The sequence below is a fragment of the Sceloporus undulatus genome, chromosome 6 (assembly GCF_019175285.1).
Source record: "Sceloporus undulatus isolate JIND9_A2432 ecotype Alabama chromosome 6, SceUnd_v1.1, whole genome shotgun sequence".
Classification (NCBI taxonomy): Eukaryota; Metazoa; Chordata; class Lepidosauria; order Squamata; family Phrynosomatidae; genus Sceloporus; species Sceloporus undulatus.
In genome coordinates, this window is record NC_056527.1 from 138,204,929 (window position 1) to 138,215,434 (window position 10,506).

Genomic DNA, 10,506 nt, shown 5'->3' on the forward strand with positions numbered 1-10,506 from the left:
TCCTGTGGAAGAGAAAGATAAAAGAATGTCATTTGTGCTGAAAAGGGACACAAGCTGGACAACACAATGGTTAATTCCTTATGCTTGCATACAGCACACCCTTGTTTCTGAGCATTTGGGAGAGAATGCCTACTGTAGAACATCTTATGGCTGGTGGTAGTTAGGCCCTTGATCAAAAGGCTTATCCTTATTAGATCAGATACAAAGGGGAAGACTGCTTGTTCATCACATCAGATAATTTGAAAAGCATTATATTAGAGAAACTGCTATGAAGAAATCTGTCCCTGTAGCAGAGGAACAACATAAAGACAATAGTATTAAGGAACTGGATCAGTTGAGGTCCTTTATATGTTGTCTGTTGAAGCTTGCTTTTTAGATTCTGGGTTCACACTAGAACTTTAAAAATTACTCTTTGGACACCCAGAACAGTATGTGGATCCATTTTTGTATAGAGGCTGGCTGCTTGAGAGTTTGAGTTGTATGAGCCCGCATAGTGTAGTGGTTTGAGCATTGGACTACGTTTTTGGAGAGCAGGTTTCAAATTCTTACTCAGCCATGGAAACCCACTGGGTCATCTTGGGCAAGTCACATACTCTTAGCCACAGGGGAAGGCTATGGAAAACCTCCTCTGAAGAAATTTGCCATGATAAGGTCTGCTTAGGGTTGCCATAATCTGGAAACAGCTTGAAGGCAAACAACAACATGGGACCTCCTTGATGTCTCTTGGTCCACAGGCTCGGACAAAGTCATTCTGACCGTAGGCATCTCCTGACAGCATAGTGCAGCTTTCCCTAACCTGGTATTCCCTACATGTGTGCAGAGATGTTTTTTAGAGTCAATTCCCAGATTCATCTGGCAAGAATGGCCAGATCACACTGGCTGGTTGAATCTGAGAGTTGAAGTCCAAATTCAGATGGTGTCTGATCTTGGAAACTAAACAGGGCCAGCTTGGTTAGTACTTGTGTGGTAGACCACCAATGAAAACCAGGTGTTGTAGGCTATGTTTTAGAGGATGGAACTGACAAAACCACCTCTGAGAGTTCCTTGTCTAAGAAAACCCTATGAAATTCATAGGATCTTCATAGGTTGACAAGTGACTTGAAGGTGCACACACACACAAAAACCCTCTCCTGGTTGGACCCCCACCCCAACCAGATGGAAATGTCATTCACCCATGCTGTGATTGCTAGTGGAATGGGCCTCCTGAGTGTCTGCTGCACAATACTGGTCAATGTCATTAACAGGATACCAGCCATTATTTGTGTTCAAAATATATTAAATATAACTTTCTTTTAATGAAGTTATTAACAATTTATGTTTTTATCCGTACTTGCTTTTAAATCTGATCATGAGCCACCTTGAATCCCAGTCCTGGGAGAAATACAGGATACAAATCAATCAACCAATCAATAAGACTCTTAATACCTACAGATCAAGCTACTCTTTCAGGTGCAGAAGCAGCCATGCATCACCAAAATTGCGAGGCTGGCCAAGAGCAGTATTGTCAGATGGTGTTGCTGTCATGGTTTCCAGTGCTCTGCGTATAAAAGCAGGGAGAATGAAGTCATCGAGCAACTCAAAGGGATCTTTGTTCTATGTGACATTAACTTGGATGGTAACGGTGGTGGTGGAGAAGAAAGAGAAAGAGGAAGAGAAGGGGGCTGAGGAAACTGATGCAGCAACTCCACCTGTATTCCAGGCATTGCTTAGGTTTGTGTTGAATTAATGGAAAGTAAGTGGCAAATATGTGCCTGCTCAACTGTGACCGAGGCATTTGTGTTGCTAAATGGGGCTGAATGAAAGTATTAAGCTAGGTGTTTGTGGGTCATGGGCTCTGCAAAGCCTCTAAAAGGCAACCTCTGTGGAAGGTTGACCAAAGGTCTTGTACTGAAGGTAGTGCTTGTGGTACAAGGAAAGGCTAGAACTAGGGAGACACGTCTTTGTTAATTTCCCTCTCAAATGAACCAGAAGGGATTTTAGCTTTCTTCATGCTGTGAGAAAGTCATGCAGTTTTCAAAGGCTATTTGTGCCCGGGGACTTATTCTGCCCTAAATTGCACATAGTATTTTTGTGCAGAAAACTGCAGTTCAGGATTTATTGCATGCAAAATTGGTGCATGCCTGTTTTGCATAGAAAACAACATTTTCTGTAAAGCAACTGCTGCTTCCTTCATAGAAACCTGTTTTCTGTGCAAAACAAGCATGTGCAAATTTTCCTTAGACTAATGCTCGAACTGCAGTCTGGGGTTTTTCTCCTCGAGGTTTCTTGACACTGAAGAAAAAGGTTTTCATCCTTTTCCCAAACATTTCCAAATGTTCTTTCCATCCCTAGCCAGAAATGATGGTGTGAGCCTATTCAGATCCACATGCTCCAACGAAACCTTGTCCATCCTGCTTTACTTCTGTGTGGCTGTCTCTTTTGCCTACTGCTAAATTACCTTGGTTAATTCCATTTTCTAGAATGCCTTAGTTTGTTTATTATATTTATATGCTAAATTTGTTGCAACCAAGCCCAACTGGCAAATTTTATGGCAGAATGAAGATTTGGATGTCTCAGATCCCTACTCATCATGCTTAACTTTTGCACCACACTGACCTTTCTCTGGATTTCCCAGCTCTTAATTTTAAACATTAGCTGGCGTTAGCTAGTCAGTTACAATATCACTCACAACTTCACAACTGTTTCCTAATCACACTTATGATCATGGTACCATTTCAATGATTGTAAATGCCCCTAAAAACAAGCTAAACAGCCTTCATAAGTGATAGAGTTCTCTGGCATTGGCAAATGGGGTGCTGCAGAATGATGCAACCAGCCCTCTCCAGTCAGGGAGCAAGACTGCAAAAATCAGAAGAATGCACCCGTTGGGGTCCTGTCACACCATTCTGTTGCAATGTCACTCGCTCGTGAGAGGGAGCTGAATATATCACCGTGCATAGCCCCACTTGCCAGCATTACACAACTCCAACCCTCGAAAAGTATGATTGACTTTTAAGGTGGATTTCAGGGGTTGGAAATGGAGTGCAGCTATGATACCATACCTGTGCTTCTGATGCAGGATTTTGGCCATTATAATTAATATTCCTCTGTCCTGAGAGAAAGGCAGGATATAAAATAAGCAAGGTTGTTGTTGCGTGCCTTTATGCAGTTTCTGACTAATGGTGATCCCAAGGTGATCCTATCATGGGATGTTCTAGGGCTGAGAGTATGTGACACACCCAAGATGATGCAGTGAGTTTCCATATCTGGGCAGGGAATATTATTCTGGGATATTATTTATTTTATATCCCACCTTACTCCCAGTATAGGATCCAAGGCATGGCAATGACAACTGGTAGGTTCACCTTGATCTTCCAAGTCATAGTTCAACACTCAAACTACTACGCCTTGCGGGTTCTCCAGGAAGGAAGGAAGGAAGGAAGGAAGGAAGGAAGGACAATTGGTAGTTTCCATGGTGCAGTGAATCCCATCCAAGTTTTAACTGGGATTTTAGAAGAGCAAGCTGAACCCAATTCCCAGATAGATCCAGGAACTTTGGACAGTTCCTTTGAAGCCTAGGCAAAAGTCAGAATGGACTCACCATCCTTCTGACATAGGATCCAGCAGCCACCAGCCATAATAAATACATTAGCTATTCATTCATTAAAACGAACACTCAGACAAAAAGGTAACGAATGTCAGATAAAATAAATATAAACACTTTTAATAAATTATCTAGAAAATATGAAACTTAATCAGCAGGTTTTTGTTTTTTTTAAAAAAAACCACATGAAATTCCACTGAGTTACAAGGGAAAGATAAAATACAAGGGAAAGGATAGAATCAAATGAACTGATCATGTTTCAACCCTTTGGGTCTTGTTCAGAAGTTAAAGGCGCTGCTATATTTATGTAGGGCACGGTATACATAATTAGTATGAATTGAAAAATGATGGATTCACTAATTTCACAGTGAGGTCTGGTGCAAGGGGGCATAAGGCATTCAAAATTGCTCTCCTCTACCCAACTTTCTCTGCAGAGGTTCGTCCTGCAATTAAATCAACAGCCCTTTGAATCCCTAATTATGAAGAATCTTGTTATTTATTTGCATGAATTACATTTCTCTTGTTATATTTTCACTCCATCTCAGTGTATTTCATTAACCATGTCCATGTTTTCTTTCTTTTTGGAACAGCAGCAACAATTGCACCACCTCTGTTTTGAGAATACCCCCTGGGAGTGTCAGCTCTGGAGGTTTTATGGTTGCTTTTAGTGGCTACCATGTTATTTACTCACAATACCTTGGGTGTACTTGTATCATTCTGGGATAGTATTTATTTTATATCCCACCTTACTCCCTGTATAGGATCCAAGGCATGGCAATGACAACTGGTAGGGAAAATGGCACTTCCCACTAAAGACCATTTCTGTGGTGGTGGGAGGCATCCATTTTCCTTCAAAATGCTTAAGAACTGCTCATCATTCAGAGTGTTTGGGAGTAAGTAACCATTGAGCCGGCACAGTGAAAGTGGTGTCAAACTGTTCTATTTCTGCAATGGAGATGCAGCCAAAGTCAGCTTGATGGCAACAATAAAAAGTTGAATCCAATGGCCCTTCTTCATTGTGAGTTTTGCTTCTTTTTCAAATTGAATGCATATCCTTATGCTCTCAAGAGATGCTGAAGTTGTGTGAGCATTAAGGTAGAGCATGGAAAGAAAGTCTGGTAGCAAAATCCCCCAGGCCAATGTTACAAGCACTAATAGTTTCTGTCGTTCTTTCCCGCTTGGGCACTGAGGAGCTGCAGAGAGTAATTAAAGCTTCCATTTGAAGTTTTGCCTTTGCCACAAGGGGCTCAGTAGACCTGGTTCTGGGGAAAGCCTCATCTGTGGCCACCAAGGAAGGCACAGTCACTGAAGGCGCACTCGCAGCGTATCAGTGAATTATTGATTGGTGTTAACATTGCCGCTCTGACAACACCATTACCGCGTTTGACTTCATGTTTAAATCATCTTCCCTGCAATGTGCGATCTTTTATTTAATATGTTCTTGCGTACTTCCCGCCTCACCCTAGCTCTGGGTCCTTGTTTATTCTCTCCTGCAAAGCTTGAAGGGAACAGCCTGTCAAAGGAAATCAAAACCAAGGAGTGGTTAGGAGTCAGATGGAGAAGTTTAGGAAAAGACTGGCACCAGGCATTCAGGCCCAGCTAGCAGCTGCTTCCTGCAGGATTTGTGTGGAAAGCTGGGGAGATCTAACTTGCACAAAAAAAAATAAAAAAAAAATACTGCTGCAGAGTTTGAACCCATTAGACAACAATTGTGAATTCTGAATGATGGAAAGCATTGTGCTTTGTAATTGAAGTTCATCCTCAACTCTCTGTTGGTGTTTTCATCCTCAATAACTCTATGGAATACAGAAAGTTCATCTTTTGGACTATGGCTCAAAAAATCCCCCATATAGCATGTAACTTGTCCAAACTCTATCGTGGGGTTATCTCTCCCACTGCTTGCAATAGCAAGCAGGGTGAATGGCCACAGCAGGAAAGAAAATAGAGGAAAAGCCATGGAGCAGCGCAAAGAGATCCTTGGTGCCCAACACCCCATTTTGCAAAGCAGTCCAATCAGAGGCTTATGGGAAGCCCATGTATAGGATGTAAACACAAATGGCCTCTCTCCTTGTTACACTGGCCAGGCAAGTGGTATCAGTCTGGTGAGAAGCTGCCTCTGGAGGCAGAGATTCCCCTCCTTGGAATGGATGTGTCCTGTACACTCTCCCAGTCTCTCATAGCCTCTCCTTGGCCTCTTTTTCTTGGCCTAATGATAGTGGGAAGGTGGGAAATACAGTATATGGGTGAATCAGTAGAAGGGCGTGTAGGACCAGATGACTCAGAGTGACACCCTTATTATCAACCTGGTGCTCTCCAAGTGTTGGGCTATAGCTGCCATCATCCCCAGTGGTGGCCACCCTCCTCTGGCCATTAAATGATCAAGTTTATGAAGGGAGGTGGAAACAGGAGGCAGGTGGGCTCTGGATGGGCAGAAAGAGGGAGGGAGGGAGGGAGTGAATCTCTATCTATCTGATGCTGTTTAGCTTCCAAGATTAGATGGGAACTGATATTTCTAGGGCAGGGGTTCCCAAACTTTTTGATTCGCTCTTTATTTCTATGGCAGAGCCCCTAAGAGGCTTACCCTATATCTTTCATGTTGATGGTGTTTAGGAGTATATATAAGAATATGTACTTATTCTTTAATTTCCTTCAATGTTTATTTCCTTCATTTTCCTAGAGCGGCCATGGAGCACCTGGGAAGTGCACATGGAGCCCTAAGGGCTCCTCGGAGCACAGGTTGGGAACCCCTGCTCTAGGGTATTTGCTACCAAAATAATAATAATAATTGCTCCATTTATGTCACCAGATGGCACTATTGCCTCAGTTTGCACTGTTTCTGTGCCCAGGCTTGTTTGTGGAATAAGTATCACCCGTAGGCCTTTCCATTGATTCCCTGCTTTTATTCCCTGCTCATCATTTAACCCACTAGAACTAGTCCCTAGCCAATCACTATTTCGATCAGAGACACTCCCCTGCCTGAGTGACTGTCTGCACTTGTATTAAAAACAACACCCAGTTAGCAGCTTCATTCACACCCCAGCTTGAGCGGATTTTTATTTCTATAAAGACATTCCCATTTCCTAGGCAGTGGAGGAAATAACCCAGGATTTAAGGCTGGCTTTGTGCATTTGCACATTTGAAGGTTACCGGAGCATTTTGCAAGGAGAATTTGCAAACAGTCTTCCATGGCCTTACATCAGACTCTTTTTGACAGATGGTGCATTGTGTGGATGTGTATAGTTTGCTGGTGTGGTGGCGGGATGATGTATCTGATCTTTGACATTGGCATCCTGATTGGGGTAGGATATGTGGACCTGTTCTTGTGATTTCAAGCTCAGTTTGATCTGCAGCAATTTGCAAGACAAGCATAGAGATAAATGCAAATCCTCTGTTCATTTTACAATGCACAGCAAGCTGGTGTTAAATGCATACATAGTTCTAGTTGTTTCAGGCTATATCTGCATTGCAAAAATAATGCAATTGTGCACCTCTTTAACTGCCATGGCTCAATGCTATGGAATTCTGGGATTGGTAGTTTGGTGGGGCACCAGAACTCCCTGCCAGAGAAAGCTAAATATCTCCCAAAATTACAAATCCCAGAATTCCATAGCATTGAGCCATAGCAGTGAAAACTGCCTTATTTGCCTTACAAATTGCCTTATTTCTGCAGGGCAGACAAGACCTCAGTCATAGACACAAGACAATTTTGTCCTAAATCCTATTGTTACATACGCTCCAACTGTCCTGATTTGGCAGGGACAGTCCGGATTAATTCTCTGTTGTCTCACTTTTCCAGCTGCTTTTAAAATGTCCCGATTTCCCTCTCCTCCTTCCATCCTCCACTTTTGTCCTCAGTCTACTTCAGTTACTGAAAACTAAAGTTCAAGCTGCAAAAGTGATTTGCACTCCATTAAAACAGCAGGGGCCGGGGGAGGAAGAGAAGGGAATCTTCCTTTTCCAAGTTCACTTACATGACACAGTATTGTAGAACTACCACTTTCCTCCATGAGTGTAAAATTATGCTCCATCTCCTCAGTGAAGGCTCTTGGTCATTATCTTCAAGGTGCATCCTCTTCTCTTGAGCATCTTCCTCTAGCTACCACTTTCTGCAGCCTTCCCCACCACCATCCTGTTTCTTGTAGGGATTACCAGCTCTGGGAGAGGAACAGATTGTGGAAGGCTCTCATCCTTCTCTGATGGTTGTTTATTCACATTGTGTGTATGTTTTTGTGCCTACCAGACACAAAATCCCCTTTTGAAGCAGACACAAAGCTGCTTTTGCAGACATTTCTTATTCCGGGCTTCTACCCACAGTGGCTCACCTCCCTTCCTCTTTCTTGCCTGCAAAGTCCTCTGCATTTTTTATTTTTCTTTGACAAATCCTGTTATCTAAACCCAAAGCCCAAAGCAGGGCAGCTGATCCCTTGACCTCACTCTGTTCTGAGGCTGGCAAGGAATGTCGGCAATCGCAGCATAGCCAACATTGTGAATGGTGGACAACTTACATGTCTTGCTGCCGTTCTCTCTCCCTCCCTCCCTCTCTCTCTCTCCCTTAGAAATCTAGAGGTTGGCAGCTTGGCAAACTCCAGCAAATCTGGTAGTGGTGGGGGAACACAGAAAAAAGCAGAAGTTCTTGAGTGGAATTTGGCCTTCACTTTCACACACTACAATGATAGCACTTTGATCCCCCTTTCATTGCCATGGTAGCATCTGAATGAATCCTGGGATTTGTAGTTTAATGGCGTTGTGGTTTGAGAGCTTGAATATGATTCTGGAGATCAGGGTTCTATTCCCAGCTCAGCCATAAAACCCACTGGGTGACTTTGGACAAGTCACACTCACTCAGCCTCAGGGAAAGGCATTGGGAAACCTCCTCTGAACAAATCTTGCCAAGAAAACCCCACAATAGGTTTGCCTTAGGTCACCATAAGTCAGAAACAACGTGAAGGCGGACAACAACAACAACAAGAATTTTCTGATAGGAAAGGCTAAATTCCTCATGAAACACATTCCCAAGATTCCATCAAATGGAGTCATGACACCTTAACTCCCGTAGTTGCATCCTACACAACCCTGGTATCGGTAGTTTGGTGAGGCACTTAAGTTTTCTGGTAGAGATGTCTAATTCCTCTGTGAAACTGCAAATACCAGGATTCCATAGGACAGAACCTTGACAGTAAACGTGGGATGGAAATACTATAAGAGTGAAAAAAGTCCCAATATGGACTTCTGATAGTTAAGCCCGCTTCCTATGACACCAACACTAGAAGAGCCGCAGATCTTCTATGGATTTTCCTCCTTTCTAAAAGTTTCAAATGCCAGTCCCAAGCTTTAGTTATTGATAGAAAGAATTAAAACATGCTGGCGTTTTTTGTCCCAGTCACCACTGGAAAGCAGTACTGAGAACTTCTCTGAATCAGAGTTCAGCCCTTGAGTAGAAGAAGGTTCCTAACCAGTAATGGCCTAGTGGTTTGAGGCAGATCGGGCTAGGGTTTCAGTACAAAAGCAACCTATTATTGTTTCCCACAATTAGAAAAAAAGAGAAAAACCTGACAAAGATTTTTAATCCTTTGCGCAGACCTCCTTGTGCATATTGAACAATTGGCGCTTCATGATGGTGAGCTATTCTTGTAGCCTTCTGTAGATCAGAGGAAAAATTATTATTTGGATTAAAATTCCCAGAATCCCCCAGTCAGTATGTTTTTATTTTGTTTTGTTGCAGCATGGAAATGACAGTCCAATCTCATGCTGTGGGGATTTTGTGAACACAGTACAGTACTTGACTGATCCAGATCCTCTGATGACACAGAAGGGAATTATCTCCAGGGACATGCACTGGGGTCCTTAGCAGAAGCTACAAAGCTGTTACCATTTGAACGTCCAGGTTGCACTTTGTTAAAATTACTTTCCCTCCAACTCAATTATAACAGGAGCAGATCTTGAATAATATTTTGTTGATGTAGATTGGCTGAGAGCCTTCTTTCCACTGGAAAGATGCTTAGGAATTTGCACATGTGAACACAAGGTCTTCTTTTCTGGATCAGACCAATCTCAGTTTTATTTTGAAACACAGAGCCTATCAAAGGCATCTGGATGTTCACAAGCAGATCACAGAGGTGACAACTGTTCTTTACCATTTTCACAGGCAGCCAGAGATATATTACCTCGGTTCATGGAGATTCTGAAGGATGCTCTGCAGATCCTGTAGGTATCGATTTTCCTACACGGCACATATATTGTCGGGCAAACCGTAGCTTGAAATGGTTTTAATTTTAACTTTGGATGGCTCACTGTCATCTTGTTTCAGAGCTACTGAGCTGTACGGTTGCCATCTGGATAGGCAATTTTAAATTTGCATACATTTAATTGAACATATGCAAATACAAACAACCCTTCCCTCCCACCCCAAGCCCCCTCTCGAACTCCTAACTGATGGCAAGATCAAGTTTTTGCCCACATGTGATGCCATAAACACACACATGCACACACCTTCCAAGTTCCACCTGGAGTGGGATGGGGGAAGAGGCCTTTTCTAGTGAGAACTTTTGGGACCTAACATTAATACAGCCAACATTCACTCCATCATAGAGTGGTTGCTTCTTCCTGGGAAATAGCCAGGGACAATCCTGGCAGGAGGCAGAGAGGTGTTGGCGTCAGCTGCTGTTGATATGGCCCCTATTACGTTTTTATCAGTACCGCCATCCAATATTCCCCAGACGCTTTGTCTTTGCTTTGCATTTTATCAATATTACCGGCTGATCCTGCCTTTCCTTCTCCACGAGTTTATTAATATTGCCTTCTGATCTGAGGGTAGTAGCTGTGTTTTATATTCCAATGCCATCCCCGGCCCTTGCCAAGCTCAGACGCCATCTTTAATTAGATTTTTCTCCTTGGCTCTGGGAAACATAAACTGAACTTCCACC